The sequence below is a fragment of the Lepeophtheirus salmonis genome, chromosome 12, assembly GCF_016086655.4.
Source record: "Lepeophtheirus salmonis chromosome 12, UVic_Lsal_1.4, whole genome shotgun sequence".
Classification (NCBI taxonomy): Eukaryota; Metazoa; Arthropoda; class Copepoda; order Siphonostomatoida; family Caligidae; genus Lepeophtheirus; species Lepeophtheirus salmonis.
The window spans coordinates 13,473,717-13,484,206 of record NC_052142.2 but is presented as its reverse complement, the minus strand read 5'-3'; the positions used below and the strand labels follow the sequence as shown (position 1 = coordinate 13,484,206).

Sequence of the window (10,490 nt, the reverse complement as noted above, 5' to 3'; positions counted from 1 at the left end):
GATAATTTAATTTATTTGAAACACCAACAAGAAACTGTGGCTTGAAGGCCAAGATTACATTGATATTATAAAACTATTGACAGTATACAGTTTGCATTGATTAATAATATTATTTTCAATGTTTTCTTTGACAAAAGAATTTTCTTCAGCTGCGCTGCTCATTGAATTTTTTTTCTCAAAATTGTTATAGAAGCTAATATTAATATTAATTTAAGTGTAACACTTTGTCTCCACTTTTATGTATTCATATGATTAATTACTGATTATTATGAATATTTTTTTTGAAATAAACATGAAAATAAATTATAAGCTTTCGTTTATTGATATTGTAACATTATGATATAAAAAGTCACAATTCATAAGTAAGTCATAGCACATAGGTTGCCGTAGTTTTAAGTATGTTGAAATATTTGACAATTTTGATTCTGGGTCGTTCGCAAACGTTAGAGCTCTATGAGTCGGCTCTTTGAAGTAAACGACGGGAGCTGGCTCAGAACGTCCAAAAGGGGGATTACAATTAAGTCATTCAATTGATTAATTATAGAAATTCGAAGTTATATTTCGATTATCATATTTCTATGTTGTCTATAACCTGCGATTTTGTACGAGTTGTAACTTGTACTAACAGATTGTACAAGTTACAATTTGTACACCTCATAACATATAATGAAGCCATTTGACGGAATGTTATCAAGTTGATTGGAAATTTGTCCATTATATATTATATAATAAAAATATCTACTTTTAGTCCTCAAAACGGCATCTCCTTCAATTATGATGTAATTTATAACGTTAGTGAAAACGCTCCCTTGATACTATCATTCCAATTTTCATCTATTAAAATCACTTATTTATATATATATATTTAGTAGTAATTATATATATTCTTGGATCATCTTATGTGCCACTAAGTGTTTATTAGTTAAGGTTTTATGCGGGGCAAATAGTTAAAAATCGACTAAAAGAGAAGTATAATTAAAAATATAAAAAGACCCAAATAATTAAGTGGTCTCCTTTACTAATATTAATATATAGCTCATAGGTATATGATACAATGAAAGGGTGTACATAATTTTATATTTCTAATGTGTGATTACAATTGTCCCTAAAAGTACTGAGCAGATAGAAGGGAGGGTTTTTGAAATTACATTCAAAAATTATAAATTACTTATGAGAAGAGGGGTTAATGAAATGGTATACCAAATACAAGCATCTAAAATCTTAATTTTTGGTTGCAATATGTGTAATTAATAATTATCATCATTTATTAGCAAAGTTGATACTTCTGTAGAGAAAAACGCGTGCAAGGAGAAGGGGGGAAAGATTTATGGTATCATTGTTTATAATACTGATGTGATTATCAGCTGCCTCCATTACTATGATTTTTGAGGGTATAACGGCAGTATTTATTAGCAAAATGTTTAATGAAGATTTACTACGTACAATTTACTAAGACGTTTTTTATCCGTTACAGTAGATTTGAAAGCGTCACACTCCATGAAATTGTAATTGCTAATGAAACGACAAAGTAGTATTTTGAAATATATTTGAAGTTCCAAGTTTCAAAAGAAAGCTTAAATTAAATATAATAATAATACTAAAAAATAAACCATCATACATTTATATTAAATATACAAAATTAAATCATTGTAATCATATAATTGATAATAACAATGAATTATAAATACCGAATATTTAAATAATAGATTGATCCAAATAATATTTTTTGTTCTGATAGGAATTCAGATAAATATGTCATAACTTTAAGTTGCTAAACACAAGCCAGACGTGGTGTTAAATCAAAAAGAGCATCACCGTTTATTCCTAATGTGGAAGTTGCTATATACAATTGTGCACATGATAGATATAAATAAGATCTAAATAATTATTATTAATGAAGTAAGCGTAAAAATCCTAAAATTAGACAATAACTACTTTAAAAAATGTTAGAATTAATTCCATTGTAAAGATTTAGTCCAAAAACTAATTATGTAGTAATGTCCGGCAACATTACTCCTTATTAAGGGCATCAAAAAAGATCTCCCCCCCCCCCGTTATTTATGCTTATATAACAGCATACTATTATCATGAAGGATACACACACTTGCTAATTATAATCCTAAACCCAATGTTACTACCCCCGTTGTTGTGACCATTTAAGTAATTGTTTTTGCATTTTATGAATTTTCGGAACACCTTTTCTGTGAGCTTATCAACCATAGCTAATCCTTATGTGATAAAAAAGTAATATTTATTGACTATGTAATATTGGAAAACCTAATGATCATACCCAAGTCTTTAAGTGAAGAAACTAATGTTAGATAAACTAGTTGCGAACCCTCCAAACCTACTACCACCGTTGTTGTGACCGTTTAAGCACTTCTTTTTTACTATTTATTGAGTTGTGTATCATATTTCTTGATAATTTTAGCCAAAATAGAATCATATTTTATGATTAGATTTTTATAAAAATGAATACTTACTGTTAGATGGTACAAAAATCAGAGTTCCATTTCGTAATTTGGTGTGGATGACTCTAAACATGCTGAAGATGATCTCAACTTCACAATTTACAATGGGGGTATTTCTATAAATGACATCAGTACCAGGATCCTCCATTAATTAATGATGGTTCCTCGGGAAGGGAAGAATTTACCAGTGTATTTCTCCATAAATTTTTTGAACACAGGATAATTAGCAATGGATAAGGTTATATTACATGCAATAAGCATCATTGTGAGATCAAAGTTAAAGCCTTACTTGATGTATTCATCGTTAATTTGATTTTATAGATGAATATACATACTCTCTCGTTATGAAATTAGGATAATGAGTGTCGTGTAATTCTATACAAGGGACTAAAAGCACATTTACACCGATAAATTTTCTCATCCTGTAAGTATTTTCTAAATTCCTGGGCCTCCATTTTCAGAGTTCCAGACAGAAGGCGACGTCATTTTAGGCATTTTATTCAGTTATCTATCGACCATCAGCATCTGATATCATATTAATATTGAATAATAAATGCAGGAATGATAACGTTCTTGATAGAAGAAGATGTATATTATTTAATCAATGATGTCATAAGTATTTCTTCTCTTCTCCTCGCATGCTTTTGTATTCTTACCAAAATTATCACCCTTATTAATTATTAGTCAATAATGTTAGGTATAGCGTCTATATAATAAATGGAAAAACACGTTTCAATAAAAGGAATATTCCCTCTGGTGCAAAAAAATTAAAATATTTGACGGAGTACTTTGGTGCTTAATCTTGGAAAAGACAATAAGAAATTTAATCGTAGGAAACAGTTCACAGATTAATAGCTGGCAGCCATTAGTAAAGAAAGATAGAAAAAGAAAACTCGACTGTATTGCCTAACTGATAAATTTATTTTCATAAATGGATAGAAACTAACTACTTACCACATACATCACACAAATATCACAAAAAACACTATATGAGAAATAATTGAATTTAAGAGGAAGGGAGTACTTAGGGTATTAGAATAATTGAATGTTCCATGGATGATTGACATATTAATGGCGTAATTGTTGATTATTTTAATACAAATTATTAAAATATAAGGATCATGTGGCACATTATAAAGTTTAACAGCCCACAGTTATATTACTTATAATTACATAATAACCGATCCGTGGTCCATTAAATCCAGGATCAAAATTAAATGAAAGTATGAATTTATAGTTGATAATTGACCAATGTTTTAATTAAATAATGAATATTAAGGCTAAGAAATTCCAACTTTAATATTTAGACTTGTGTAATAACAATGAAAATTAGATATGTTTAGTTAAAAAATAAGTGTTTATAATGTAACGATTAAGCATTAAATATATAGACAATTAATAAATCAAAATATGTACACATCTTTTCATTAGTAGTTCAAGAATAAAATAGTTAAAAGGAGTTATAATGGAGAAATCCCTTGGAAAAAAGTAGAGGTCAATCTTCGTTGTGTTTTGACGAGAATGAGGAGACACCAACTATTTAAACCAAGGAATCCAGGATGACCGAGAGAAATGAGGAGAGGAAAGACGTAGAGGAATAAAACAAAGGTTGTCTAATAGGAATAATTATATTCGTATTAACACAAAAACCTACTCTGATACATACATAAAATACACGACTATTTATACTTAAAACGAGGTAAAAGACTGTACTTTACACAGATATATACATACAAGAAAATAAGAGAAGAGAACAAGGGGGAAGGAAACACGAATACATTACAATCTTAGACTCTCAATGAATATGTACCCTTTTTCTCAATACTATTGTCTGCAATACATATTAAATTTTGCTACTATCTGTATAAATGGATTTTGGGAATTGTTGAGTTCAAAGTGACTATGTGATAAAAAAAATTATAAATGACCTCTTAACTCCTTGCAATTTTGAAACTTTTGAAATCATCTTTAAAAAAAACAACTAAATTGCTTATCACCATATTGGAATATTACCCCCATGAAGATTTAGGATCTCCACACTAATAAAGATTATTAATAAATGTTTCCCATAACAGTTCTTATATTTAATTATTTTAAAAATAACTATTAATTACATTAATACCGATAATACAATATTCTAATATAATTAATATAATCATCATTAATATAGACGTTCAAAATTAAAAGCTGACTATTTATATTTTATCCTACTTTTCTTTGATTTATATCTATTTTATTGTGATAATGTATAATTATTTTAAGATGTGAATAAAACAATTTTTTTAGAATAAATAATTCATTTAATGAAACAAAATGAAAGTTAAAAATTTAGAAGATAATTTAGTAAATTTTATCAAAAACTTGCATCGTGAAAATTTGACCTTTTTTTTACCAGAGTGTATGCTACTATTAGCCTCATTTATGAGATTTTTGCGAGATATATTAAAATATTTAAATCCAACATTAGCGATATAATTAGCAAAATGATTTATTACACTTTATCTCAATAGGATGACAGGAATCTCCCGTTTCTAATAAATTGACAAATAGCTTTGTAAAGCATCGTCTTTGATTTGTCGACGTTAATAAAATTTATCGAGTTTGTTCGCTGAGAATATCATATTGTAAAGCTGACTAACATGTAATGTAGTTAAATATAATAATAAATTTGAAGCCCTATTAACACTATTTTGATAAATTTCGATAAGATCTTGATCTTCGCCAAAAAATTCACATACCATGACTTATTGATTGAAATCAAAAAGGTTTCCAATCTTCAATTTTGAAAAATTTAATGATGGAAGAGGCTATGTTTCCGGATATATAAAACTAGATTGCCTTTTGAGATTCTATTCTTCCATAGTAAAATTAAAATTACAAAAACTCAAAATGAATTTAGAATAATTGGATCAATCCTTACAAATTATATGATGTTTTTATTTTCACATTCATTCTAATTATTTGATTTTCATTTAATATTCTTTTGTCTCTAATTTTTTAATTTAACGTATCTACAAGGGGGGTAACCGTTTCTCGGTAATCTGGTTTTCTGTTCTATATTGATAAAAAATATATATTGGAAAAGGTTTAGTCTTCCAATGCCATTTTTGTAACCTCTAGTCATTTGAAAATAACATATTTTTAATAGAAACTATATATTTGTAAAGGGATTGAGAAGTTTCAATTTTAAAGTTATGGTGCTGAATTTTAAAATTTTCATTATGATTCTTTTGTATAATATAATAAATTCTTACATATTTAAAATTAATCACACTTTTAAAAGAATTGTTATTTATCATAAGAAGTTAATTGCTCAATATTAGCAAAAATGTTCAAGGCGAATCCCCCCTGACACGGAATGATTTTATTGATATAATGACAACAACCAGTTTAGCTGTTGAAATAATTGTTTAATTATAAGCATGAAAAACACTCGTATATAAAATATAAAACTCATTATGTCCTTCCACAACGATTTTCCCAGTATAATTGATTTAGTAACTTTTACTTTGCAATTTCGTGACCCTCTTCTCCTAGAAGCACCTACACCTCCTGTTCTTCATGATACTATATGCCTATAGAGTTCACGACTGGGAAGAAAGGATCCATGAGCATATGAAATATATAAATTTATTTAATTTAGAATTTATATTATGTTACTAATTGATTTAATATATATACATAATTCGTAATAATAAAAAGATACTATTTAAAAATCCGAGTCAGGTAAATAAATTAAAAAAAAAAAAGAATCAACTAATTAACAATATCATAGTCAGAAGTCCCCTCGAAGGGGGAAATTCGGGGAACCTTGTAGACATCTGAAGCAGTGTGAAGGCCCTTATGATACAGTTCCAAAGTTTTATTGTCATGATTGTTATGTTTACTATGCAGTTTGACACGAGGGCCTATAAAAGGTAAGAACAAAATGATTTACATCGTATTATATCTACACTAGTTGGTGTGCATTAAAGGAAACTCTGCTTGAAAGCAAACCACAGCAAGTTATCTTCGGATGGAGACGAATTCGAATTGAATATGAGACATAGTATAGAAATTTCCTTGAAGAAAACTTTTTTATGACTTTTTTATTTGATCAGAAAATTACTAATGTGTTCACAACTAATCTATTGGCAATGCATGCTACTCGCATAGGTAGGCAGTAAACATGATCATTCATCCATCCATCCAGGGAACTATTGACGAGTTGATCTCGATCTTGTGATTGCTGAAGTGAAGGAACGAATTAAGTGGGCTTCTCTTCTATCCGTAATCCACCTACGACATGACGACTGCTCCGCTTTCAAAATGGAATCTGTCAAAATCTTTGATCTGAATTGAACAATACGATTTCAAATTATTGTTATTATATTATTATTTTGCTTTTTTTTCTCTTTCTCTCTTCCTGCAGCTAGATTAGCCAATTCTTACTTCTTTTTTTTAAAGTTTCGGTTAGAACTACCAATTTTATGCACATTTTTAGGACCAGTATAAAATGATTTTATTGGTTGTCTCCATATAGTCCACTTTCTCCATAAAGTCCGGCTACCCATTTTTTAACATTGCAGAGATTGATAACAAGGGGAATAAATTAGTTGAGACGTTGTGTGAAAATAAATTTTTCATTCAAAAAAGCCACCCAGTGTTATTTATTTAAAATAGCTAGAAAGAATGTACATAATCGTTTCAAATATTAATGTTGACCTTTTTTCAACCTGACATTCAACCCAGTGATACTTCAAAGTCATTTCTATAAATTGTTAAAATTAAATTTTAATGTATTTTCACAACAGAGCATCAATTTTTATATTGAGCTTTCCTTTAGGATATTTGGCGTCTTAATTTTAATATGGTTCTTAATAGCTTCAACCCCGATTATGTAGACGATATAATTTGAATATATCATAGTTGAAAGATATTTTTTTTCTTACTCCTCATTTTTTTTTTTTGTCTGCAAGTTTAAATATGAAGAAATTGAGATTCCTTTACGACTAAATTGACGGAAGAAACTGAATCACATCTTCCAAGATAATTGAATAAATTCATAACGACGAAATCAACAATTACGACAAGAGTTATAATTTTTCAGATAGTGTTGATGAAATTTATACATGTTTCAAGATGATCGACGTCCATGATATCACTAAACAACTAATCAAAGATGTAATATATTGTGAGACTTTTCAATTATTTGAATACTATATCATTCTGATTGAGATATTCATGAATATTTCAACCAGAACCCCTGGATGTGATGAACATATATATAAGATTTCTTATCAATGAGAGGATGTTAATGCTGTTTTAACAGATTTGGAGATGATTCACTTCCATGATATCTCTAAATGTATAAAATATGATATTTTTACAACAACAATACAGATAGGTGAAGCAAAATCTTTTCGTCCATGATATTTTATTATTAACAAATAAATGCTTCTAAAATGAATAAATAATTGTAAGATATTGTCTTAATGTAGGGAAACGTTAATAAATACTCACGGATTTAGAATGTGACCATTATAAACTGTAACGAGGAAAATCTATTGTATAAAGCAACTTCCACATGAAGAAGAGGGGTGATTATCTTTTTGATTACTTGTGTTTTGCAACCTAAAGTTATGACATATTTAACTGGAATCCTGTGTCAGAACAAGAAAATATTATTTGGATCAATCTATTATTTCAATATTCTGTATATATAATTTATTGTTATTATTTATGTGATTCCAATTGTTTAATTTTGTATATTTAACATAAATGTATGATGGTATATTTTTTATTATGTAGATTATATTTAATTAAAGCCTTCTTTTTGAAACTTGGAACTTCAAATATATTTCGAAATACTCTACTATGTCGTTTCATTAGCTATTATTCTGAGAATAAGGTTCATAATGAATTACAATTTCATGGAGTGTGACGTTATAAAATCTACTGTAACGGATAAAAAACGTTTAAGTCAATTATACGTAGTATATCTTCATTAAACATTTTTCTAATAAATACTTTCGTTATACCCTCAAAAATCATAATAAAGCAGGCAGATGATAATCACATCAGTATTTTAAACAATGATACCATTTGTATATTTTCCTCCCTTCTCCTTGCACGCGTTTTTCTCTACAATATTATCAACTTTATTAATGAGTAAGGATAAGTATATTTATTAACCTTTGTATAGAAGGGATTCTCGCAATAAATATTCCGGTCTTGAAAAATATCATAATTGAATGATTTTTTTTTAAATTTGGATCTTAATGATGATTAATTAATAGTATTTTGAAGAAGTTAATTTTAAATATTCTAATTTTTTTGTATACTTCAATTGTAGATTAAATCCTTCCAACCCTTAATTATTACAGATCAAATGAATAGGAAGTGAAGTTCGTCACTTTCACGCTTTATTTAAGAAATGAAGTTTCATTTTCAAATGTAATTCTACCATACTAGATAAATGCACATAAGAATTTATTGAAAGAGCACATAATTTATACGTCACTTGTTATGGTTCTCATAACTTGGCTTGAGATCGATTGGAGGTATATATTCAAAGTCTTATATACACGACTCTGAGGATTCGAATACCTTGAGTGACTACGTAATGGAGCCTGCTTCCTACTCTCCCTATAAATAGAAGGTTTACGAAGAGATAAAAACAGTTCTTTCTATTTAGATTCTAAATTGATCCAACTGTACTGAGCTTTACAGTTTTCCTCATTTACATATCTCATTTCCACGTTTTCTCCCTACGACCCGATCTTTGATTGCCTCCCCAAATCCTCTCAGTGGTTTGCTTCACCACAGCCAACATCCTATTCTGGATATTCTGGATCATAACAAAGTGGAAATTTGAAATCCCTTCTCTTGTTAACTATGTTTGTCCATTCATGAGTTTTTTTCAAATATAATCTATTATGTCGAATGAGGCAATTGATAATAGATACATTACAGATATTAGCACTTCTTGTATTCAAATCACTTTCGTATTTGTTTATTATTTAATTTATTTAAAGTACTACAAGGAAAAAAGATTCAAAAGAAATGCTACTGTGTTGCATTCATATAATGAATATAATTAAGAAATAAGTATTTTCTGGAATGGAAGACTTATTAATTTAATTATACGACATATACAGCATATGCACAATATCAATCGAGTAATTTATGACACAATCTTTATTAATTGAATTAAAATATGGAATCCCCTATATAATATAGTATTTCTTAAATACCATTTTTCGGCCAAATGTTCCAAATAATCCTTCGCTGAAATGCCTGTTCGGCATATTGTCCGTTTGGAAAAATTTTCTTCGCCAAAAATGTTTTTGGAAACAATTGAACTTTGGATCAGAATGACTGATTATGAAATGAATGTCTATGATTTAATTATAAAGATTCTAATGTATATGATATGTTAATTATTCTTAAATTGAATCTTAGCCTTTAAATTCTTCTGGCTTCACATCGACAAGTGAACGTGTGCTGCAGATTTGACTTGAGGTACCTGCCGCCGACTACTTGATGGTGTTAAAGGAAAATGTTGTGCAATAGATCAACAAGACCATGAAAAAGTCCAAAAAGGCCAGGTACGTATTTCAGCAGGATGGGGCTCTGACCCATGCTCCTTATATTGTAAAAGAGTGGATATGTAGCAACATAAACTTCTGTTCCGAGAACATTTGGCCCCTCAGAGCCCAGATCTGAATCCACACCTGCAAAGTCCGTCACCCGAATATTGATACACCTGAAGTCCACTGTTAACCAGCAGTGGAGGATCATGAAAAAGGACTAAGTTGCTAATGTGTGTAAGGGGTTCCGGAGGCGGTTGGAGACTGTCATTGAGGCTGATAGGGGCAGATTCATAATTAATGTACATTGTTACAGTAAAAAATGTTATAAAATAAAATTTTCCATGTACAACATCATCGTGATCAATTATGAGTATATTATTGACTGCTTAGAGGCAGGTATCAGTACTTTTTCTACACCCAGTGTTATGAATTATATAATATCCCA

The 10,490-nt window shown here is 29.0% G+C and overlaps 1 long non-coding RNA gene across 2 annotated transcripts; it reads right to left on the bottom strand.

The window, feature by feature from the left end:
• Positions 1 to 1,319: 1,319 nt before the first annotated feature.
• On the bottom strand, positions 1,320 to 8,142 carry LOC139906811 (uncharacterized). 2 transcript variants are annotated; one of them, XR_011782760.1, is made up of 3 exons: positions 7,974 to 8,142; positions 2,291 to 7,910; positions 1,320 to 2,228 (listed from the first exon to the last, which is right to left on the bottom strand). It is a non-coding gene; the product is annotated as an uncharacterized lncRNA (long non-coding RNA). The 2 variants fall into 2 exon arrangements; XR_011782761.1 differs by having other exon boundaries at positions 1,320 to 2,417; positions 2,484 to 7,910; positions 7,974 to 8,141.
• Between the last annotated feature and the right edge of the window lie 2,348 nt (positions 8,143 to 10,490).